Source organism: Salvelinus fontinalis, chromosome 9, assembly GCF_029448725.1.
Source record: "Salvelinus fontinalis isolate EN_2023a chromosome 9, ASM2944872v1, whole genome shotgun sequence".
In the NCBI taxonomy this organism is placed as follows: Eukaryota; Metazoa; Chordata; class Actinopteri; order Salmoniformes; family Salmonidae; genus Salvelinus; species Salvelinus fontinalis.
Window position 1 is genome coordinate 27698576 of NC_074673.1, and position 25794 is coordinate 27724369.

The 25794-nt window shown below is 42.2% G+C and overlaps 1 protein-coding gene across 4 annotated transcripts in view; it reads left to right on the top strand.

Moving 5' to 3' along the window:
* LOC129862371 (UPF0606 protein KIAA1549-like) overlaps positions 1 to 25794 on the top strand; it is a 93905-nt gene that overhangs the window by 2289 nt on the left and 65822 nt on the right. The window lies entirely within an intron of this gene.

Below are 25794 nucleotides of genomic sequence, written 5' to 3' on the forward strand. Positions count from 1 at the left end.
ATTGCAGGTGCTGTGAAATACTTATGTTTCTAGCTCCAACAGTGCAGAAATAACGAACAATACACACAAACCCCAAAAATTCTAATAAAGAAATTAATAAATATCAGAATGACCAATGTCAGTGTCCGGAATATAAATATACAGTGCCTTTGGAAAGTATTCAGATCCCTTGACTTTTTCCACATTTTGTTAAGTTACAGCCTTATTCTAAAATTGATTCAATAAAAACAAATTCTCATCAATCTACACACAATACCCCATAATGATGAAGCGAAAACAGGTTTATAGAAATTATTTCTTCAAAATAAAAACAGAAATCCCTTAGTTACATAAGTATTCAGCCCCTTTGCTATGAGACTCGAAATTGAGCTCAGGTGCATCCTGTTTCCATTGATCATTCTTGAGATGTTTCTACAACTTGATTGGAGTCCACCTGTGGTAATTTCATTTGATTGAACATGATTTGGAAAGGCACACACCTACTGTATCTACAGTTGAAGTTGGAAGTTTACATACACTTAGGTTGGAGTCATTAAAACTCTTTTTTCAACCACTCCACACATTTCTTGTTAACAAACTACAGTTTTTGCAAGTCGGTTAGGACATCTACTTTGTGCATGACACAAGTCACAAGTCAACTGCCTTACTCACCGCTTTAGCACACTCTGCCAACCCTGATGTCCTTGCCGTGTCTGAATCCTGGCTTAGGAAGGCCACCAAAAACTCTGAGATTTCCATACCCAACTATAACACTTTCCGTCAAGATAGAACTGCCAAAGGGGGAGGAGTGCAATCTACTGCAGAGATAGCCTGCAAAGTTCTGTCATACTTTCCAAGTCTATGCCCAAACAGTTCGAACTTCTAATTTTAAAAATTAATCTCTCCAGAAATAAGTCTCTCACTGTTGCCGCCTGCTACCGACCCCCCTCAGCTCCCAGCTGTGCCCTGGACACCATCTGTGAATTGATCGCTCCCCATCTAGCTTCAGAGTTTGTTCTGTTAGGTGATCTAAACTGGGATATGCTTAACACCCCGGCAGTCCTACAATCTAAGCTTGATGCCCTCAATCTCACACAAATCATCAAGGAACCCACCAGGTACAACCCTAAATCCGTAAACATGGGCACCCTAATAGACATTATCCTGACCAACTTGCCCTCCAAATACACCTCTGCTGTCTTCAATCAAGATCTCAGTGATCACTGCCTCATTGCCTGTATCCGCCACGGGTCCACGGTCAAACGACCACCCCTCATCACTGTCAAACGCTCCCTGAAACACTTCTGCGAGCAGGCCTTTCTAATCGACCTGGCCCGGGTACCCTGGAAGGATATTGACCTCATCCCGTCAGTTGAGGATGCCTGGTCATTCTTTAAAAGTTACTTCCTCACCATATTAGACAAGCATGCTCCATTCAAAAAATGCAGAACCAAGAACAGATATAGCCCTTGGTTCACTCCAGACCTGACTGCCCTCGACCAGCACAAAAACATCCTGTGGCGAACTGCAATAGCATCGAAGAGCCCCCGTGATATGCAACTGTTCAGGGAAGTCAGGAACCAATACACGCAGTCAGTCAGGAAAGCAAAGGCCAGCTTTTTCAAGCAGAAATTTGCATCCTGTAGCTCTAACTCCAAAAAGTTCTGGGATACTGTAAAGTCCATGGAAAACAAGAGCACCTCCTCCCAGCTGCCCACTGCACTGAGGCTAGATAACACGGTCACCACTGATAAGTCCGTGATAATCGAAAACTTCAACAAACATTTCTCAATGGCTGGCCATGCCTTCCACCTGGCGACTCCAACCTTGGCCAGCAGCCCCGCCCCCCCCGCTGCCACTCGCCCAAGCCTCCCCAGCTTCTCCTTTACCCATATCCAGATAGCAGATGTTCTGAAAGAGCTGGAAAACCTGGACCCATACAAATCAGCTGGGCTTGACAATCTGGACCCCCTATTTCTGAAACTGTCCGCCGCCATTGTCGCACCCCCTATTACCAGCCTGTTCAACCTCTCCTTCGTATCATCTGAGATCCCCAAGGATTGGAAAGCTGCCGCTGTCATTCCCCTCTTCAAAGGGGGAGACACCCTGGACCCAAACTGTTACAGACCTATATCCATCCTGCCCTGCCTAGCTAAGGTCTTCGAAAGCCAAGTCAACAAACAGATCACTGACCATCTCGAATCCCACCGTACCTTCTCCGCTGTGCAATCCGGTGTCCGAGCCGGTCACGGGTGCACCTCAGCCACGCTCAAGGTACTAAACGATATCATAACCGCCATCGATAAAAGACATTACTGTGCAGCCGTCTTCATCGACCTGGCCAAGGCTTTCGACTCTGTCAATCACCATATTCTTATCGGCAGACTCAATAGCCTCGGTTTTTCTAATGACTGCCTTGCCTGGTTCACCAACTACTTTGCAGACAGAGTTCAGTGTGTCAAATCGGAGGGCATGTTGTCCGGTCCTCTGGCAGTCTCTATGGGGGTACCACAGGGTTCAATTCTCGGGCCGACTCTTTTCTCTGTATACATCAATGATGTTGCTCTTGCTGCGGGCGATTCCCTGATCCACCTCTACGCAGACGACACCATTCTGTATACTTCCGGCCCTTCCCTGGACACTGTGCTATCTAACCTCCAAATGAGCTTCAATGCCATACAACACTCCTTCCGTGGCCTCCAACTGCTCTTAAATGCTAGTAAAACCAAATGCATGCTTTTCAACCGTTCGCTGCCTGCACCCGCACGCCCGACTAGCATCACCACCCTGGACGGTTCCGACCTAGAATATGTGGACATCTATAAGTACCTAGGTGTCTGGCTAGACTGCAAACTCTCCTTCCAGACTCATATCAAACATCTCCAATCCAAAATCAAATCTAGAGTCGGCTTTCTATTCCGGAACAAAGCCTCCTTCACTCACGCCGCCAAACTTACCCTAGTAAAACTGACTATCCTACCGATCCTCGACTTCGGCGATGTCATCTACAAAATAGCTTCCAATACTCTACTCAGCAAACTGGATGCAGTTTATCACAGTGCCATCCGTTTTGTTACTAAAGCACCTTATACGACCCACCACTGCGACCTGTATGCCCTAGTCGGCTGGCCCTCGCTACATGTTCGTCGTCAGACCCACTGGCACCAGGTCATCTACAAGGCTATGCTAGGTAAAGTGCCGCCTTATCTCAGTTCACTGGTCACGATGGCTACACCCACCCGTAGCACGCGCTCCAGCAGGTGTATCTCACTGATCATCCCTAAAGCCAAAACCTCATTTGGACGCCTTTCCTTCCAGTTCTCTGCTGCCTGCGACTGGAACGAATTGCAAAAATCTCTGAAGTTGGAGACTTTTATCTCCCTCAACAACTTTAAAAATCTGCTATCTGAGCAGCTAACCGATCGCTGCAGCTGTACATAGTCCATCTGTAAACTACCCACCCAATTTGCCTACCTCACCCCCATACTGCTTTTATTTATTTACTTTTCTGCTCTTTTGCACACCAGTATCTCTTCTTGCACATGATCATCTGATGATTTATCACTCCAGTGTTAATCTGCTAAATTGTAATTATTCGATTTATTGCCTACCTCATGCCTTTTGCACACATTGTATATAGATTCTCTTTTTCCTACCATGTTATTGACTTGTTTATTGTTTACTCCATGTGTAACTCTGTGTTGTTGTCTGTTCACACTGCTATGCTTTATCTTGGCCAGGTCGCAGTTGCAAATGAGAACTTGTTCTCAACTAGCCTACCTGGTTAAATAAAGGTGAAATAAAAATAAATAAAAATTCCCAACAATTGTTTACAGACGTATTATTTCACTTATAATTCACTATAACACAATTCCAGTGGGTCAGAAGATTACATAGACTAAGTTGACTGTGCCTTTAAACAGCTTGGAAAATTCCAGAAAATGATGTCATGGCTTTAGAAGCTTCTGATAGGCTAATTGACATCATTTGAGTCAATTGGAGGTGTACCTGGGGATGTATTTCAAGGCCTACCTTCAAACTCAGTGCCTCTGCTTGACATCATGGGAAAATCAAAAGAAATCAGCCAAGACCGCAGAAAAATTATTGCAGACCTCCACAAGTTTGGTTCATTCTGGGGAGCAATTTCCAAACACCTGAAGGTACCACGTTCATCTGTACAAACAATAGTAAGCAAGTATAAACACCATGGCACCACGCAGCCGTCATACCACTCAGGAAGGAGACGCGTTCTGTTTCCTAGAGATGAACGTACTTTGGTGGAAAAAGTGCAAATCAATCCCAGAACAGCAGCAAAGGACCTTGTGAAGATGCTGGAGGTAACAGGTACAAAAGTATCTATATCCACAGTAAAACAAGTCCTATATTGACAACCTGAAAGGCCGCTCAGCAAGAACGAAGCCACTGCTCCAAAACCACCATTAAAAAAAGCCAGACTACGGTTTGCAACTGCACATGGGGACAAAGATCGTACTTTTTGGAGAATGGCCCTCTGGTCTGATGAAACAAGAATAGAACTTTGGCCATAATGACCATCGTTATGTTTGGAGGAAAAGGGGGGAGGCTTGCAAGCCGAAGAACACCATCCCAACTGTGACGCACGGGGGTGGCAGCATCATGTTATGGGGGTGCTTTGCTGCAGGAGGGAATGGTGCACTTCACAAAATGGATGGCATCATGAGGACGGAAAATTATTTGGATATATTGAAGCAACATCTCAAGACATCAGTCAGGAAGTTAAAGCTTGGTCGCAAATGGGTCTTCCAAATGGACAATGACCCCAAGCATACTTCCAAAGTTGTGGCAAAATGGCTTAAGGACAACAACGTCAAGGTATTGGAGTGGCCATCACAAAGCCCTGACCTCAATCTTATAGAGAATTTGTGTGCAGAACTGAAAAAACGTGTGTGAGCAAGGAGGCCTACAAACCTGACTCGGTTAAACCAGCTCTGTCAGGAGGAATGGGCCAAAATTCACCCAACTTATTTTGGGAAGCTTGTGGAAGGCTACCCGAAACATATTATCCAAGTTCAACAATTTAAAGGCAATGCTACCAAATACTAATTGAGTGTATGTAAACTTCTGACCCACTGGGAATGTGATGAATGAAATAAAAGCTGAAATAAATCATTCTCTCTTCTATTATTCTGACATTTCACATTCTTAAAATAAAGTTGTGATCCTATCTGACCTAAGACAGGGAATTTTTTACTAGGATTAAATGTCAGGAATGGTGAAAAACTGAGTGTAAATGTATTTGGCTAAGGTGTATGTAAACGTCCAACTTCAACTGTATATAAGGTCCCACAGTTGACATGGCTTGGTTTGTGCTCTGACATGCACTGAGGTCAAAGAATTGGCCGTCGACCTCAGAGACAGGATTGTGTCGAGGCACAGATCTGGGGAAGGGTACCAAAACATTTCTGCAGCATTGAAGGTCCCCAAGAACACAGTGTCCTCCATCATTCTTAAATGGAAGATGTTTGGAACCACCAAGACTCTTCCTAGAGCTGGCCCGCCCTGCCAAACTGAGCAATCGGGGGAGAAGGGCCTTGGTCAGGGAGTTGACCAAGAACCTGATGGTCACTGACAGAGCTCTAGAGTTCCTCTGTGAAGATTGGAGAACCTCCCAGAACGACACCCATCTCTGCAGCAGTCCACCAATAAGGGCTTTATGGTAGAGTAGCCAGACGGAAGCCACTCCTCAGTAAAAGGCACATGACAGCCCACTTGGAGTTTGGCAAAAGGCACCTTAACATTCTCAGACCATGAGAAACAAGATTCTCTGGTCTGGTGAAACCAAGATTGAACTCTTTGGCCTGAATGCCAAGCAACACGTCTGGAGGAAACCTGGCACCATCCCCATGGTGAAGCATGGTGGTGGCAGCATCATGCTGTGGGGTTGTTTTTCAGCGGCAGGGACTGGGAGACTAGTCAGGATCAAGGATGAATGGAGCAAAGAACAGAAAGATCCTTGATGAAAACCTGCTCCAGAGTGCTCAGGACCTCAGACTAGGGCAAAGGTTCACCTTCCAACAGGACAATGACCCCTAAGCACACAGCCAAGACAACGCAGGAGTCTGAATGTCCTTGAGTGGCCCAGCCAGAGCTTGGACTTGAACCCGATCGAACATCTCTGAAGAGACCTGAAAATAGCTTTGCAGCAACGCTCCTCGTCCAACCTGACAGAGCTTGAGAGGATTTGCAGAGAATGATGGGAGAATCTCCCCAAATACAGGTGTGCCAAGTTTGTTGTGTCAGACCCAATAAGAATCTATGCTGTAATCGCTGCCAAAGGTGCTTCAACAAAGTACTGAGTAAAGGGTCTGAATACTTATGTAAATGTCATCTTCCAATTTATTTTTAATAAATTAGCAAAAATGTCTAAACCTGTTTTTGCTTTGTCATTATGGGGTATTGTGTGTAGATTTGGTAAGGGGGGGAAAAACAATTTAATCAGTTTTAGAATAAAGCTACAAAGTAACAAAATGTGGAAAAAGTCAAGGGGTCTGAATACTTTCTTAAGTCACTGTATATGCTGGTGTGTATTGACAGTATGGACACAGTGGACAGTAGCGGTATATGAATAGAAAAGGTGTGCTCAGCAGTAGTTTTATAGGATAAGCCTTGACGAGGATACTGTATAAATGAAGTGGGTACAACTATATAAACATTATATGAGGATGTCATTTTTTTAATTTCACCTTTATTTAACCAGGTAGGCTCGTTGAGAACAAGTTCTCATTTGCAACTGCGACCTGGCCAAGATAAAGAAAAGCAGTTCGACACATACAACAACACAAAGTTACACATGGAATAAACGAAGATACAGTCAATAATACATTAGAAAAGTCTATATACATTATGTGCAAATGAGGTAGGATAAGGGAGGTAAGGCAATAAATAGGCCATGGTGGCAAAGTAATTACAATATAGCAATTAAACACTGGAATGGTAGATGTGCAGAATATGTGTGTATATATATATATATATATATATATATATATAAATAAATAAATGTGCAAGTAGAGCTACTGGGGTGCAAAGGAGTAAGATAAATAAATAAATACCTTATGTGGATGAGGTAGTTGGCTGGGCTATGTACAGGTGCAGTGATCTGTGAGCTGCTCTGACAGCTGGTGCTTAAAGCTAGTGAGGGAGATATGAGTCTCCAGCTTCAGTGATTTTTGCAGTTCGTTCCGGTCATCGGCAGCAGAGAACTGGAAGGAAAGGCGGCCAAAGGAAGAATTGGCTTTGGGGTTGACCAGTGAGATATACCTGCTGGAGCGCGTGCTATGGGTGGGTGCTGCTATGGTGACCAGTGAGCTGAGATAAGGCGGGGCTTTACCTAGCAGAGACTTGTAGATGACCTGGAGCCAGTAGGTTTGGCGACGAGTATGAAGCGAGGGCCAGCCAACGAGAGCGTACAGGTCGCAGTAGTGGGGAGTATATATGGCTTTGCTGTCAAACATACCCTCGTAAAACTGACCATCCTACCGATCCTCGACGATGTAATTTACAAAATAGCCTCCAACACTCTACTCAACAAATTGGATGCAGTCTATCACAGTGCCATCTGTTTTGTCACCATGAGGGAAGGATGCTTTGTTTGCGAAATAGGAAGCCGATTCTAGATTTCATTTTGGATTGGTGATGCTTAATGTGAGTCTGGAAGGAGAGTTTACAGTCTAACCAGACACCTAGAATATGTGGACAACTACAAATACCTAAGTCAGAACCGTCCAGAGTAGAGGTCGACCGATTATGATTTTCCAACGCCGATACTGATTATTGGAGGACAAAAAAAGATTTTATAAAAATATATATATATATCTCACACACACACACACACACATTTTTGTAATAATGACAATTGCAACACTGAACACTTTTATTTTAACTTAATATAATACATAAATAAAATCAATTTAGTCTCAAATAACATGAGAACATATGTTAAAACGAACCACCAGCTTTCATGGGTCTTCAATATTCCCAGTTAAGAAGTTTTAGGGAGAGTGCAGAAGACATGAACGGTAAAATAACGAAGGAACCCCTTTCAAGTTCAGCCGCAAGTTATTACAGGAATTAAAACGCGTTGACTATTTCTCTCTAAACCATATACCTTTGACTAATCCGTAAACTATCACATCGAAAACAAAACGTTTATTCCGTTCCGTATTTTATCTAACGGGTGGCATCCATGAGTCTAAATATTTCTGTTACATTGCACAACCTTCAACGTTATGTCATAATTACGTAAAATTCTGGCAAATTAGTTCGCAAAGAGCCAGGCGGCCCAAACTGTTGCATATACCCTGACTCTGCGTGCAATGAACGCAAGAGAAATGACACAATTTCACCTGGTTAATATTGCCTGCCAACCTGGATTTCTTTTAGCTAAATATGCAGGTTTAAAAATATATACTTGTGTATTGATTTTAAGAAAGGCATTGATGTTTATGGTTAAGTACACGTTGGAGCAATGATAGTCATTGATTGATTGTTTTTTATAAGATAAGTTTAATGCTAGCTAGCAACTTACCTTGGCTTACTGCATTCGCGTAACAGGTAGGCTCCTCGTGGAGTGCAATGTAATCAGGTGTTAGAGCATTGGACTAGTTAACTGTAAGGTTGCAAAATTGGATCCCCCGAGCTGACAAGGTTAAAAATCTGTCATTCTGCCCCTGAACGAGGCAGAACGTTCCTAGGCCGTCATTGAATATAAGAATGTGTTCTTAACTGACTTGCCTAGTTAAATAAAGATTAAATAAAGGTGTAAAAAAAAAAAACGGAGCGCAAAAATACCGATTTCCGATTGTTATGAAAACTTGAAATAGGCCCTAATTAATCGGCCATTCCGATTAATCGGTCCACCTCTAGTCCAGAGTAGTGATACTGGACGGGTGGGCAGGTGCGGGCAGCGATCGGCTGAAGAGCATGCATTTAGTTTTACTTGCATTGAAGCTCGTCTGGAGGTTAGTTAACACAGAGTCCAAAGAAGGGGTAGAGGAATAAAGAATTGTGTCGTCTGCGTAGAGGTGGATCAGAGAATCACCCGCAGCAAGAGCGACATCATTGATGTGTACAGAGAAGAGAGTTGGCCCGAGAATTTAACCCTGTGGCACCCCCATAGAGACTGCCAGAGGTCCGGACAACAGGCCCTCCGATTTGACACACTGAACTCTATCAGAGAAGTGGTTGGTGAACCAGGCGAGGCAATCATTTGAGAAACCAAGGCTGTTGAGTCTGCTGATAAGAATGTGGTGATTGACAGAGTCGCAAGCCTTGACCAGGTCGATGAATACAGCTGCACAGTAATGTCTCTTATCAATGGTGGTTATGATATCGTTTAGGACCTTGAGCGTGGCTGAGGTGCACCCATGACCAGCTCTGAAACCAGATTGCATAGCGGAGAAGTTACGGTGGGATTCGAAATGGTCGGTAATCTGTTTGTTAACTTGGCTTGTGTCAATTTGGCATGTGTCAATACAAACAGAAAAGCAATTTTAAGCTAGATCCCTGCAATGTCTCATTGAAGAGACGTGTATGAATGAGTGAAGGACTAAAACGTAATTATGATAAGTGTATCATATTACGTATTGGATCTTTAAAATACACAACTTTTCCATTACCCTGCAGTTTACCTATATAATGGGTTGACGGTGAAGTAGACAGACTTGATATTCATATCGCAAAATATATAAATGAGCTCTCCACAATGAATTTGAATAGAAAACTAGTAAAAATAGACAAGATCCTACAGCCAAATACCTGCCTATTTATGGAAAAATTACACTGATTAACTCCTTAGTCATATCTCAGTTGACTCACTTATGGCGCTGCCTACTCCTAATGATTCGTTTTTCAAATCATATGAGCAAAAAATATTTCGCTTTATGTGGGATGCTAATACAGACAAGATAAAGCGTGCCTATCTATATAATGAATATGAACTGGGTGGGCTGAGATTATTAAATATAAAAGCACTAAACCTCTCTCACTTATACAAAAGTTTTACTTCAACCCAAAATAGTTCTCAAGTAGATTACTAGGAAAAGCTCATCATTGGCCTTTTTGCTTTTGTGCAGATTGCCATGTCAATTTTTTTATTAATTGAAAATGAAACCTTGTTCAAAGTATCTCTCTTTAAAACAAGCATTGCAGAGCTAGTTACAATTTCAATTTCATCCCCTAGAAAATATTGAACAAATATTACAACAAATATTATGGTTGACCTCATGTGCTGTTTGATAAAATACCTGTATTTCTGGAAAAGATGTTTGAAGAGGGTATTTTGTTTTTAAATTATATTGTAAATTAGAATGGTAGAGTCATGTCTTTCATGGCTTAATCAGAATTGTATGGGAAGGTCTGCTCAATCCAAGACTACAACAAATTGATTACAGCTTACCCCAAAATTGGAGGAGGCAGGTAGGGAACGTGTCTGTCTGTCCAATATAACGCATCAAAACTGGCAGAGGAACTAAAATAGCATAAACAGGAAACTATACCAGTTTCATTTGAGGACCAGAATGTTGAAAGCTGTGAAGAGATTTTTGATGTAGCGATTCCATAGCACAGGGTGTATGAGTTGATATATAAAACAATGCAAGATCGACGATTTCGTGCCTTTCGGCTGAAAAAGTCTAACATTAATCTAAAATTGTCCCTAGAAATAGTATTGTTGGGAGATCTGGAGAGAGCTGGTCAGTCAATTACTAATATGCTAATACTCTTAATAAAAATATTTCTCTTCAACTCTAAATCTGTGGATTCGATTAGATAGATAAAAATGTTGTTAACCATCACATCATAATTGAAAGATATATGGCGCGTAGAAATCTGAAGAGGGTGGCCAGCAGAGATAGATGGGATAGGCTGAGGGAAGCTGAGGGTTGGGATGGCGTGGAGTTGCGGGGGATACAATGACGATCAAAGTTAAAAGTAAGAAATAAAGTTCAAATAAACAAAAGAAAGTACATTTGAATGACACTGAGGGGCAACTCTGTTACATCCAATGGCTATTTGCCTGAGGCTGATGCTGTGCAGGTGCTTGTATGCGTGTACAGTCGTGGCCAAAAGTTTTGAGAATGACACAAATATTAATTTCCACAAAGTTTGCTGCTTCATTGTCTTTAGATATTTTTGTCAGACGTTACTATGGAATACTGAAGTATAATTACAAGCATTTCATAAGTGTCAAAGGCTTTTATTGACATTTACATGAAGTTGATGCAAATAGTCAATATGCAGGGTTGACCCTTCTTTTTCAAGACCTCTGCAATCCGCCCTGGCATGCTGTCAATTAACTTCTGGGCCACATCCTGACTGATGGCAGCCCATTCTTGCATAATCAATGCTTGGAGTTTGTCAGAATTTGTGGGTTTTTGTTTGTCCAACCGCCTCTTGAGGATTGACCACAAGTTCTCAATGGGATTAAGGTCTGGGGAGTGTCCTGGCCATGGACCCAAAATATCAATGTTTTGTTCCAAGATGCCACTTAGTTATCACTTTTGCCTTATGGCAAGGTGCTCCATCATGCTGGAAAAGGCATTGTTCGTCACCAAACTGTTCCTGGATGGTTGGGAGAAGTTGCTCTCGGAGGATGTGTTGATACCATTCTTTATTCATGGCTGTGTTCTTTGGCAAAATTGTGAGTGAGCCCACTCCCTTGGCTGAGAAGCAACCCCACACATGAATGGTCTCAGGATGCTTTACTGTTGGCATGACACAGGACTGATGGTAACGCTCACCTTGTCTTCTCCGGACAAGCTTTTTTCCGGATGCCCCAAATAATCGGAAAGGGGATTCATCAGAGAAAATGACTTTACCCTAGTCCTCAGCAGTCCAATTCCTGTACCTTTTGCAGAATATCAGTCTGTCCCTGATGTTTTTCCTGGAGGGAAGTGGCTTCTTTGCTGCCCTTCTTGACTCCAGGCCATCCTCCAAAAGTCTTCGCCTCACTGTGCATGCAGATGCACTCACACCTGCCTGTTGCCATTCCTGAGCAACTTCTGTACTGGTGGTGCCCTGATCCCGCAGCTGAATCAAGTTTAGGAGACGGTCCTGGCGCTTGCTGGACTTTCTTGGGCGCCCTGAAGCCTTCTTCACAACAATTGAACCACTCTCCTTGAAGTTCTTGATGATCTGATAAATGGTTGATTTTAAGTGCAATCTTACTGGCAGCAATATCCTTGCTTGTGAAGCCCTTTTTGTGCAAAGCAATGATGACGGCACGTGTTTCATTGCAGGTAACCATGTTTGACAGAGGAAGAACAATGATTCCAAGCACCACCCTCCTTTTGAAGCTTCCTGTCTGTTATTCGAACTCAATCAGCATGACAGAGTGATCTCCAGCCTTGTCCTCGTCAACACTCACACCTGTGTTAACGAGAGAATCACTGACATGATGTCAGCTGGTCCTTTTGTGGCAGGGCTGAAATGCAGTGGAAATGTTTTTTGGGATTCAGTTCATTTGCATGGCAAAGAGGGACTTTGCAATTAATTGCAATTCATCTGATATCTCTTCATAACATTCTGGAGTATATGCAAATTGCCATCATACAAACTGAGGCAGCAGATTTTGTAAAAATGTATATTTGTGTCATTCTCAAAACCTTTGGCCATGACTGTACACATGCATATACACACACTCACATTGAAACGCACATATGTTCACACACACAGACACACATGTAAATAGTGCCACATATGCACTGAAACGTATACAGTTTGCTTTGCTGTTTTGATTTTTGTTGTCCTTGATGTCTTTTGTTTTTGCATTGTTGTTTTGTGGGGGGATCTTGGATGGTTGGTGGCCTGGCGGTTGGGAGCTTGGGCCGGCGGCCAATAGGTCGCTGGTTCGAGATCCCGTTTTGAATTGGTGGGAGATCTGTCGACATGCCCTTGGGCGGGGCGCTTGACCCTGGGGGTCGCTCTGGACAGGAGACGGTAAGATGACTGAATGTAATGTAAATATTGAGCGGCTTCACTGCAGGTAGATTGTATGTTTTAATATATAAAAAATATAAAAACTTTTGGGGCGTAAAATACATTTATGAAGAGACACACGAGGGGCAATGAAAAGCATCACATTATGATCTGAATCAGTCAGTTGCATTTCTAAGTGGCTGTCACACACATGAGCCATTCAGAGAGAGAGTGCACGGTCAGTCACATTTTAATGGTGCTATTGTCAATGCCTAACAAAAAGAGTGAGAGGCAATTTACTGGCCTATTTGGCTTGACTTGCCAAACAGGCCAGTCAATAGGCTAATACAATATGGGACTTAATTCAGGAAGGTGAGCTTATGTCAAATTTTTAAGAAACTCCCATGATGCTGAATTCGGTCACATTGTTACTATTCATAATTACAACATTACTATATAGGTATAAGAACATTTAATGATGTCCTTGGCAAAGTTGCCTATTGCCTGAATATAAACCTGGACCTAAAGCCTTTAGACTGTAGATTTTAGACTGTATTTAAACCAAAACCAAGTCATGGGAAAATATACAGTGAGTATATACAACATGAAGAACACCTGCTCTTTCCATGACATAGACTGACCAGGTGAATCCAGGTGAAAGCTAGGATCCCTTATTGATGTCAATTGTTAAATCCACTTCAATAAATGTAGATGAAGGGGGGAGACAGGTTAAAGAAGACATTTTAAGCCTTGAGACAAGGATTGTGTATGTGTGCCATTCAGTGAATGGGAAAGACAAAAGTTTGAAGTGCCTTTGAACAAGCTGTGGTAGTAAGTGCCAGGCGCACCGGTTTGTGTCAAGAACTGCAACGCTGCTGGGTTTTTCATGCTCAACAGTTTCCTGTGTGTGTCGAGAATGGTCCACCACCCAAAGGGCATCCAGCCAACTTGACACAACTGTGGGCATTGGAGTCAACATCCCTGTGGAACGCTTTCGACACCTTGTAGTGTCCATACCCTGATGAATTGACGCTGTTATGAGGGCAAAGGTGGGGAAGGGGGTAGGTGCTCAATATTAACACGGTGTTCCCAATGTGTGGTATACTCAATTTATTTTGTACTTTTTTTTACTGTCAGTGGTCTGAAGATGCACATTAAAATGTCTGTCTTTGTGTTTATCTATATACCAGACCTAGTAGGTGTGATTCTTGAATATTTACACCTGATATAGACATCAGCCTATAAATATAAGATTTCCTCGAATTTTCTCAGAAATGAAGATAAATGCATAATTTCAAGAGTTTCCTAATGCACACTTAACCAATAGGCCAAAGCTATTGATTCTTATCTAAGCATGCTTGAAAGGCTTAGGTTTTATACTTAATTCCTTAGGCCTAGCCTACTCACTGCAGAACTGTCTGTTTACCCATCAGTGTTACAATATAGCCTATGTTGAGATGGGTATTGAACTGATCTTTTAATCTTTTAAAATAAGATCTCAATGTGTGACACGATATGCTGCTGAACGATCATGCTTTCTGACAGAACATGTTACCATTGGCACCCATAGTCATTTGTTCTATTGAAAGCACCAATCCATACATCAGGAAATCTATAGCACTCTTCCTGAATGATTGAACACATTTAGCCAACTGCTGCTTCTCATCGCGTTTTTATCTGCACTTCGGTTAACTGGATTTTTGCATAATGTAATATACTCCTGCATATCAGACAAGCTTTTACTCAAGTGCCTTTGCCATGCTGTTTTTTTGTATGAGTTTTTGTAACCACTAAAATGGAATTAGACAAATGGTGCATATAAAATCGACTTGAGGGTGTTGTTATTCCCAACCACTGTACCCAATAGGTTACACATCATGTGGTGTTTCTGTCCTTGGGATTACTACTGACTCAGTTCCTTCAAAACTCTGGGTTTTACAGTCCTGTTTGCTAGTTGTTTTGCTATAATTGGTAGGAAACACTATATGTGCGACACAGTTGTGAATAGGAATCAGACGACAATAGTGTAGTCCTTATTTGCACCTAGTTGTGACTTGTTGGAGGCTGCTTGTTAGGTTGTTAGCGCCAATATCTTAAGGCACAGAGACACTGGTAGCGTTTGCCGAGAGTACTTACCACCTCTGAACATGAAAGTGACGTCAGTTCAAGATCCAAAACTGAAATGATTCGTTTTCCGTCAAGGCATCAACAATGACAGTTTTTAGGATTTCTCTGATCCTATTTATGGGTTGCAATTGCTTATTTTATACAGTTGAAGTCAGAAGTTTAGATACTCTTAGGTTGAAGTCATTAAAACTCGTTTTTTAACCACTCCACAAATTTCTTGTTAACAAACTATAGTTTTGGCAAGTCGGCTAGGACATCTACTCTGTGCATGATACAAGTCATTTTTCCAACAATTGTTTACAGACAGATTATTTCACTTATAATTCACTGTATTACAATTCCAGTGGGTCAGAAGTTTACATACACTAAGTTGACTGTGCCTTTAAACAGCTTGGAAAATTCCAGAAAATGATGTCATGGCTTTAGAATCTTCTGATAGGCTAATTGACATCATTTGATTCAATTGGAGGTGTACCTGTGGATGTATTTCAAGGCCTACTTTCAAACTCTGTGAGTCTTTACTTGACATCATGGGAAAATCAAAAGAAATCAGTCAAGACCTCAGAAAAAAAAGTTGAAGACCTCCACAAGTTTGGTTTATTCTTGGGAGCAATTTCCAAACGCCTGAAGGTACCACGTTCATATGTACAAACAATAGTATGCAAGTATAAACACCATGGAACCACGCAGCCATCATACCGCTCAGGAAGGTGATGCGTTCTGTCTCCTAGAGATGAACGTACTGTAGTGCGACAAGTGCAAATCAATCCCATAACAGCAAAGGACCTTGTGAAGATGCTGGAGAAAACAGGTACAAAGTATCTATATCCACAGTAAAACGAGTCCTCTATCGACATAACCTGAAAGGCCGCTCAGCAAGGAAGAACCCACCGCTCCAAAACCGCCATAAAAAAGCCAGACTACGGTTTGCAACTGCACATGGGAACAAAGATCGTACTTTTTGGAGAAATATCCTCTGGTCTGATGAAACAAAAATAGAACTGTTTGGCCATAATGACCATTGTTATGTTTGGAGGAAAAAGGGGGAGGCTTGCAAGCCAAAGAACACCATCCCAACTGTGAAGCACGGGGGTGACAGCATCATGTGCTTTGCTGCAGGAGGGACTAGTGCATTTCACAAAATAGATGGCATCAAGAGGTAGGAAAATGATGTGGGTATATTGAAGCAACATCTTGGTCGCAAGTTAAATCTTGGTCGCAAATGTGTCTTCCAAATGTACAATGACCCCAAGCATACTTCCAAAGTTGTGGCAAAATGGCTTAAGGACAACAAAGTCAATCCTATAGAGAATTTGTGGGCAGAACTGAAAAAGCGTTTGCGAGCAATGAGGCCTACAAACCTGACTCAGTTACACCAGCTCTGTCAGGAGGAATGGGCCAAAATTCACCCAACTTATTGTGGGAAGCTTGTGGAAGGCTACCTGAAACGTTTGACCCAAGTTCAACAATTTAAAGGCAATGCTACGAAATACTAATTGAGTGTATGTAAACTTCTGACATACTGGGAATGTGATGAAAGAAATAAAAGCTGAAATAAATAATTCTCTCTATTATTCGGACATTTTGCATTCTTAAAATAAAGTTGTGATCCTAACTGACCTAAGACATGGAATTTTTACTAGGATTAAATGTCAGGAATTGTGAAACTGAGTTTAAATGTATTTGGCTAAGGCGTATGTAAACTTCCGACTTCAACTGTATTATATTATTGTACCTACTGTGTCAGAAATGTATACTAAAACATAATTGCTATTCTAGTCTTTTCTTGGTGTTATGTGACTATGCTATTAGGTTATGTCTGTAGCATGTTATGCTATCTTCTCTATTTGACGGTATAAAAATATATATTTTTCAGTGTATTGTTTCTGCTCCACACTACCAGAAGACAATTGAGAACCCCTACCGCTTTTGGTTCCGGAGCTTCTTATTCATATTTAAAGTGGGTCTGTTAAAGTTGGCCCGTGTAAAATCTCACAGGATTGGATTCGGGTCACTTACCAAAAATAAGTGTATCATTGTTATTTTGCCCTATTTTACTTGTACACTCACAGTATCAGCAACAAAATCAAGACCGAACCAAGAATATTTTTGTTGTCAGACCTTGATCATTGTTGAGAGCTCAGACGAACTTTGCTGAATCTGCTTATCATCACTAAGAAAGTAAGGACATTTTGCAGATGTGAACACAATTTCTCTCTAATTCATTGAATCATAATCCTTTGGCCAACCATTATCTGTTTCATTAGTGTCTTCTGATGAGTGATGTGACTCCACCACACTGTATTTAGTGGATCCAGGGGCACAGCCTGAATGATGGTGTGATTTACATACTGGTCCTCCTAATAAAGAGGGGCTTCAGACACGAGGGTTGGCTTGGTCCCTAAGTAGAATCTTTTCCCTAAAACAATTTCCTGTCATGAGGAGAAGGAGAAAAAGGACCCAATCCTCCCATTTTATAGGATGTTTATTCTGGGTTACTTTATAGATCATGTCCTGATCTACCCCCCCAACATCTAACATGTTCCATAAAAAGGCTTTTTAGGGGATCCTAAGTGGCGCTGCGGTCTAAGGCACTGCATCGCAGTGCTAGAGGCGTCACTACAGACCCAGGTTAGATTCCTGGCTGTATTACCACCGGCCATGATTGGGAGCCCCATAGGGCGGTGCACAATTGGCCCAGCGTCGTCCGTGTTAGGGGAGGGTTTGGGTGGGTTAGGCTGTCATTGTAGATATGAATTTGTTCTTAACTGTCTTGCCTAGTTAAATAAAAGGTACACAAAAAAAGAGCTTTAAAAAAACTAATGAAACTCTGTGGTAATAGGATTAAACTGAGAACCCCTGACGGGCACCTTACCCCAGGAAATCAGGAATTAGACAATCTTATTCTTTCTCTTTCAGCTAAATAATAACAATAATAATAAACTATTCTCCTGCTACATAGAGAGGGCTGTTGAGAAAAGGATTTAAGGCAAAAAAATCTGATTATCCAAAAGATTCACAACATAACCTACTTAGTAGGGCCCATGTCCATGTGAGCTTTTCCCAGTGCTGGTTCTGATCTCCTATTATTAGTGCTTACTCTTTTTCTGCTCAATCAGGCATTTCCTTTTACGTTTTGCATTTGACCTTAGTTATCTATGTTTTCTTTATTATTTTGGTTAGGTGAGGGTGTGACTAGGGTGGGTATGCTAGTTTGGTCTTGTCTAGGGTATTTGTATATGTAGGTTTTTTTGTAGGTCTATGTATATATATTTCTATGATGGCCTGATATGGTTCCCAATCAGAGGCAGCTGTTTATCGTTGTCTCTGATTGGGGACAATATTTAGGTAGCCATTTTGTGGGTTCTTGTCTATGTATAGTTGCCTGTCAGCACTCATTTGTATAGCTTCACGGTTTGTTTTGTTATTTGTTAGTTTTGTTCAGTGTTCATTCTTGTAATAAAGAAGAATGTACGCATACCACGCTGCGCCTTGGTCTCCTCCTTTTGACGGCCGAGACAAATAGTTTCAGACCCCATCCATTTGAATGGCGTCAGCACAGTCAGTAGGCAGCAAGCAGGCATGGCAGGGGCACCGCGTGCCCCCGGAGAGATGACCAGCATTCAGAGGCCTACGTGCACTGCTGTACACACTTTTGGGGAATCGGAACTCTTCACCGAACACACCATTTGCTAGCAGCTCAATTAGATTACCAAAAGAGAATACTTTTTTAATACCTAATGACAATCAACAAGAGTTCACCCGTGCCTTGTTTTGATTGCTTTGTAGTTATACAATTGTTCAATGCTGCCAGATAATGTAGATGTATGCAAAATTACTTTTCTTGCCTGCGTGACATCCAATAGTCCCTATCAGATATGTGCCCTTTTCTCTAAAGAGGCTATCAAAGGTGTGAAGAGATGGGTGGTCTGTAGAATCTAGATGTGCCTCCAAATGTGTCTGTAGATGTTTGCCATAACCCAAATATATGGCTAGTCTATATATAGCTAGTTCCTGTGTGCAGATAAGAGGACCCCAACCTAGCTGATAACTGTTATAACTGACTCTGGCCCTCTGGATCTCTGGAGAGATGATGCAAACCCAGCCCAAGACTTATTCCCATGAGGGGGAAATTACATTGGTGTAAGAAGAGGTTGTGCTGTGCAGAGAGAGAGATTCATCAAAGTGGTTTCCTCTCCTGCTGGAAGCGAGTTGTAGGAGGAGAAAAACTGGTTTCAGAATCAAGGCCCCTGGAGGGAAACTTATATATGTATCCTCGCTCATTTGAGGCTTTCAGCAAGCTCACCACTTTACATTTAAGATCCGTTGACATGGAGCAAGGCTTCGCTGAGGCTACGATGATTCCCCTTGGTAAAGAGAGCATGTGGATATTTATCACCCATGGCTTGGACTGCCTTCAGATGAACTACAGCTGTGGTCTGCGTTTCTTTGCCTGTGTTCTAAATGTAAGTGTCTTTGCATGGCCTTCTGAAAATGAACAGTGCAAGAGGGAGTCTTGGTCTTTGAGTCTGGTATAGAGGGATGTAGCCAGTCTAGCCACAATTGTAGAAGTAGGCTATTAGCTTTATGATTTTCTTCCTTAAGGGGCCCACAGTAATATCATATAGGCTATTTACTCAATCATCACTATTATCATAAAGTGAAGACATCCCACTGGGCACACACAGGTTGAACCAACACTTCTATGTCATTTCAATGGAATTACATTGAACCAATGTGGAAGAGATGTTAAATTGACATCTGTGCCCAGTGGGATTATTCAATGATCCTTCAAGACCGTTAACTTTGATGCAGTTCCAAGCAACATTGGTATTTTGTTAAATTTTTATTTCACCTTTATTTAACCAGGTAGGCCAGTTGAGAACAAGTTCTTATTTACAACGGCGACCTGGTCAAGATAAAGCAAAGCAGTGCGACACAAACAACACAGAGTTACACATGGGATAAACGTACAGTCAATAACACAATAGAAAAGTCTATATACAGTGTGCACATAGGCCATAGTGGCGAAATAACTACAATTTAGCAATTTAACACTGGAGTGATATATGTGCAGAAGATGAATGTGCAAGTAGAGATACTGGGGTGCAAAGAAGCAACAAATAAATATCAATATGGGGATGAGGTAGTTGGGTGGGCCATTTACAGATGGGCTGTGTACAGGTGCAATGATCAGTAAGCTTCTCTGACAGCTGATGCTTAAAGTTAGTGAGGGAGATATGAGAGCTGGAGACCAGCTTCAGTGATTTTTGCAATTTGTTCCAGTCATTGGCAGCAGAGAACTGGAAGGAAAGGCGGCCAAAGGGGGAGTTGGCTTTGGGGATGACCAGTGAAATATACCTGCTGGAGCGCCGTTGCTATGGTGACCAGTGAGCTGAGATAAGGCGGGGCTTTACCTAGCAAAGACTTATAGATGACTTGGAGCTAGTGGGTTTGGCGACAAATATGAAGCGAGGGCCAGCCAACGAGAGCATACAGGTCGCAATGGTGGGTAGTATATGGGGCTTTGGTGACAAAACGGATGGCACTGTGATAGACAACATCCAACTTGCTGAGTAGAGTGTATTAACCTACCTCATGAACAGGCTAGCCTCAGCCAGTACTAAACAGTTTACCCTACCTCATCAACAAGCTAGCCTCATCCAGTACTAAACCGTTTACCCTACCTCATCAACAAGCTAGCCTCATCCAGTACTAAACCGTTTACCCTACCTCATCAACAAGCTAGCCTCATCCAGTACTAAACCGTTTACCCTACCTCATCAACAAGCTAGCCTCATCCAGTACTAAGCAGTTTGCCCTACCTCATCAACAAGCTAGCCTCATCCAGTACTAAACCGTTTACCCTACCTCATCAACAAGCTAGCCTCATCCAGTACTAAGCAGTTTGCCCTACCGCATCAACAAGCTAGCCTCATCCAATACTAAACAGTTTACCCTACCTCATCAACAAGCTAGCCTCATCCAGTACTAAGCAGTTTGCCCTACCTCATCAACAAGCTAGCCTCATCTAATACTAAACAGTTTACCCTACCTCATCAACAAGCTAGCCTCATCCAGTACTAAGCAGTTTGCCCTACCTCATCAACAAGCTAGCCTCAGCCAGTACTAAACCGTTTACCCTACCTCTGACGTGTTTGAAGTTGATGTTACTGTAGGCTAATCTGTGTTCTTGGTAGGAAGAAAGAAAACAACATTAATATAAAATAAAGTAATCTGCTTCGTTCGGTGGCTAGTCCCTCTGGGACTGGCAGAGCAGTAACCTTATAAATAAGTCTTCCTTATCATGCCGCTGCTTTGCTTTCCAGTTGACTGGTTCCTGCTTGGGTGTACTTGGGTACTAGTTCCTTAATTGCGGAGCAGTCGTAACAGTAGCTAAGATTCCATCCAATTGGTGACAGATTTGTATGCAAATGTTCTAAATCTCCATAAAAACAATGTGTGCATTTTCCCAGCAGAGATGTTTCCATTAAATTGACCTGTTGGGGATAAAAGGCTGAGCATGATGACGTAGTGCACATACAAATGGGTTTCCATCGCATTTTTAACTCTACTGATGCTTTTCTCACACATAAAAGTGAGTTATATAGCGAGTGTTCCCACTCTGATATTGGCACATGCTTGCTAGTCTAGCCAACATCTCGCAGATATAGTGCGGGTAGGCCTACAGCCTACATTATGAGATTGTTATGGACAAAAAAGCTAGTTTATTTTTATTTGTCAAACGGCAGCCAAGCATCAATGATCATGTCACTAGAATAAGACCCTTAATATTTATTGGAAAGGGGCATCAAGATCATGACCTTGCACGTTCACCACCCTGTGAAGTTCATCATAATAGATTTAATCTGTAGCCTAATAAACTGCACCTGATTACACATGTCATCAGGTGACTCCAAGTTTACTTCAATATGATGGTTATTACAATATTTCTGCATAAAAGCATTTCCACCGACAATTCTCCCATTTTAATTAATTTTACCGACACAAAACATCCCACCTTGTCTAGCGTATTTTATTTTGTCAACATTTGGAAAGTTTACCGACAAATGTTGTGTTTCCATCAGGCCTGGCGTGAAATGTTTTATCTTACATGTACTTTACTTGCATAAAAAAGTTGGATAGAAACCTAGTTAAAGACACATCGTCCTGAGTCTGGCAAGTAGAAGCAGTAGTAGTCAGCGGATGTGGCTCTGCTGTCTCTTGTGATCTTCCCAGCGGCTCATCACTGCTGAAAGATTCAGTAGCAGCGCCGCTTTGAATTAGGCCTTAATGAAGTGGCTGTGATGATGAAATCACCATACTGATGAGTACGTCTCTACTCCAGACTCCATTTTCACACTGGTGCTATCATTTTACAGCCACACAGAGCAGATCAGCTCCTTCGGACTTCTTCAGTTTTTTGCCAACTGGCAACAATGTACGTTTTTCCCCCACTGAAACAGACAGTTGAGGTGACAATGAACTGAGCTTGAACTGGCTCTGAATATATATTTAATGTATTTACTATTTAGTAGTTCAAGACCAGTGGCAGTGAAATGAGGAATATTGTCTACAGTGCTCTAGTTCAGCTATCTGTGGCTGTCTGTGGGTCTGGCCTCCGTTTGTGTCGAGACCTGTTTGTGGTCCTTACTGATCACTATACAGTTCACTTCAGCACAGTGAAAGGTGATGATAGTTCAATGCTCTGTTTCTGCAGTCAGCTATCAGCCCATAGCTCTACCTCCTTCAAGACCAGAGAAAAAGGACACTTTAACAGTTCCTAGCTCAAATGGACCATGGCGACTCTGGTATAATTGTTCCCCCAGACACAACAAAATCCCTGCTTCTACTTGACTTTCTTATACTTCTGCTCTTTCCTTGTCTCTGTGAATGAAAACTGGTCTGGTTTGGTTTCCAGAATTTTCACACTATAGGCTACCCTGGTCCCAGATCTGTTTGTGCTGTCTTGCCAACTCCTATCATTGTGAATGACCATAGGAGTTGGCAAGACCACACAAACAAATCCGGGACCAGGCAACAAAAAAAATTACTATGCAACTCACTGAGTCCAAACTAGCCTTGGCGAATTACGAGTAGCATCTGTTGCCATGTGAAATGTCATCTGTGCGGGATGACAATGGAGCTATTCATTAGAGCAGGGAGCCAGAGAGACTGATCAATGGAGCTATTCATTAGAGCAGGGAGCCAGAGAGACTGATCAATGGAGCTATTCATTAGAGCAGGGAGCCAGAGAGACTGATCAATGGAGCTATTCATTAGAGCAGGGAGCCAGAGAGACTGATCAATGGAGCTATTCATTAGAGCAGGGAGCCAGAGAGACTGATCAATGGAGCTATTCATTAGAGCAGGGAGCCAGAGAGACTGATCAATGGAGCTATTCATTAGAGCAGGGAGCCAGAGAGACTGATCAATGGAGCTATTCATTAGAGCAGGGAGCCAGAGAGACTGATCAATGGGCAGCAGCCTTCAAAATCCAAACACTGGGGTGCTGATGTTGTTGCCAGGCCCCACCAAACAGAGTTCCATTGAACCACAACTCCAGTATGGCTATCTTTTTCTGCCCTTTGAAGCCGGGATGCGTTATTTGGCATAGGGATCACTTTCAAGGATAGAGGTAGTCTGCCTTTGTTTGGTCAAGGTCAGGTCAATGTAATGGGGTTCAGAATTATGCCACAATTCACAAGATGATATGAAAATAAGCTATAGGCCTAGGCTATAAACAAAATACATGTATTTCTTATATGAATACTGTAGGTAGGTAGGCATCATTTGATATTTCTGTGAAAATCATCCCTAAATCTAAGACCTACCTCTTAGTTGTGTTACGGTATAACACTGACCCTCAAGCTAAGAGCATGGAAGTATTTCTTTTAAAATCCTGGCTGCTTATTACCACGACATTTTCAGCCAAATGACCTGCTGTAACTACCAGTAATAGGCCTATAGCCTAGTAGGTACCAAGATGAGGCTGATTTGTGAAGGTTCTACAGTGTCTTAGGACATCTGCTAGTGATTTGTCAGCACCATCTTTCTCTGTTTTTAACGAGGCAATTTTCCGCTGCAGTTTTTCAGTCCCACAAAATGTTCACATCTAAATATTGTTATTGTACTTCCATTGATCCAGGGCAATCACTGACAGCTCACAGGTTGGTGGTCTTTGGCTGGACATGGGGGTGTAGTAGGTTACAATATTTGAAATGACATTTAATAAATGAAAGAACATGAGGGATTTTTCATATAGAAGTTGGTGGGTAGGCTATACCGGTAAGCCTAGACCTATATGTCCAGGCTGTATCACATCCGGCCGTGATTGGGAGTCCCATAGGTGGCGCGCAATTGGCCCAGCATCGTCCGGGTTTGGCCGGGGTAGGCCGTCATTGTAAATGAGAATTTGTTCTTAACTGACTTGCCTCGTTAAATAAATGTAAATAAATAAAAATGTCCAGGTCTGGACTGTGGTCCTAGGCTCTCTAGCCTGCTTGTGCTTATCATACGCTGTCATTTGTGGTCATACATTTTTTTTTATGATGGTATTTGTATGAGTAAGGTCTGAATGCAGCCCTGGCAACAGGTTTTATCAGTGATTCAAGGTGCAGGCCTCTGTTTCCTGTTGTATTTGTGCTACAGAGTATTCCATAGTGAAAGCCTCTCTCTCCTAATGAGACCATTATGTCTCAGTTTGTAATCAAACCTGGAAAACAGAGTGGAAGCATGACTGTGTCAGTCAGATAACCGAGAGGTTGTGATGTCATTGTTGTGAGGAAGGTAAAGAACACCAGTTGGGAACTCTAGCTTGAGCTTCTCAATTGAGCATAGTCTTTGAAATATGCACAGGGTGTCTTTTTCATTATCACAATCATAGTTTTGCGCTCCTGTTATCACACGGGCATAGAAACATATAAATATACATTTTGAGTGCTTTCTATGGGGTGTGAAAAGAAACACACCACTGTTGTGAACTCTGTGTGAGGTAAAGCTCAACATTTGGCAGAAGGCAACACTAATGCCATATTGCTCTGGGTACAAATCACTCTACGCTTCAACAAACGGCTGCAAATTATTTATATATTTCTCTCAGCAGATGGTGCCGCTCAGTCCGGCCTCTTTTGAGGTACTGTGGGCTAAATTGTTTAATGTTGTTTTGGTTCCTCATCCTCTCTGGTCTGCACCCTTAAGTAATGTAGAGAGGCGATTCAGCAACACTTGGAAGACAAATGGGATTAAATAAAAAAACCTTTTTATTGCAAAAAGTAGAACAAACGTGTTTCGGCTTTTAAACATTTTAAAATGGCCTCAGGGTCCAATCACAAGGAATATGCCAATAAAAACATGTGATTGGTTAAAACAGTTGTATTGGTTAAAACATTGGTTAAAACAGTTGCACCCTCAAGTAGCCAGACTCACTCAGCCACCCAACGTAGCAATAGACCACCCTCGGCTTATATAGCCGACTTCATTGATAAGAATTATTTCCTTTATGAGGTAACGTGTTATTCTGTCCCAGTCACAGCGTTTGCTCTCCTAGGAGCAGACCTGATAATAGAGGAGACTGAGACAGAGGAGAGCGCGGAGTGACACAGTCCTCAGGGCTTCTCCAGTTACAAGCCTCCCTCTGCCCTCCTGTTTTTCAAAGAAAATCTGGACCGGGGAGAATGGAGGGGATGGTTGGGGAGTGGGAGAAGACGCATGGGGAACTTGAGTGTTCTCCAATGA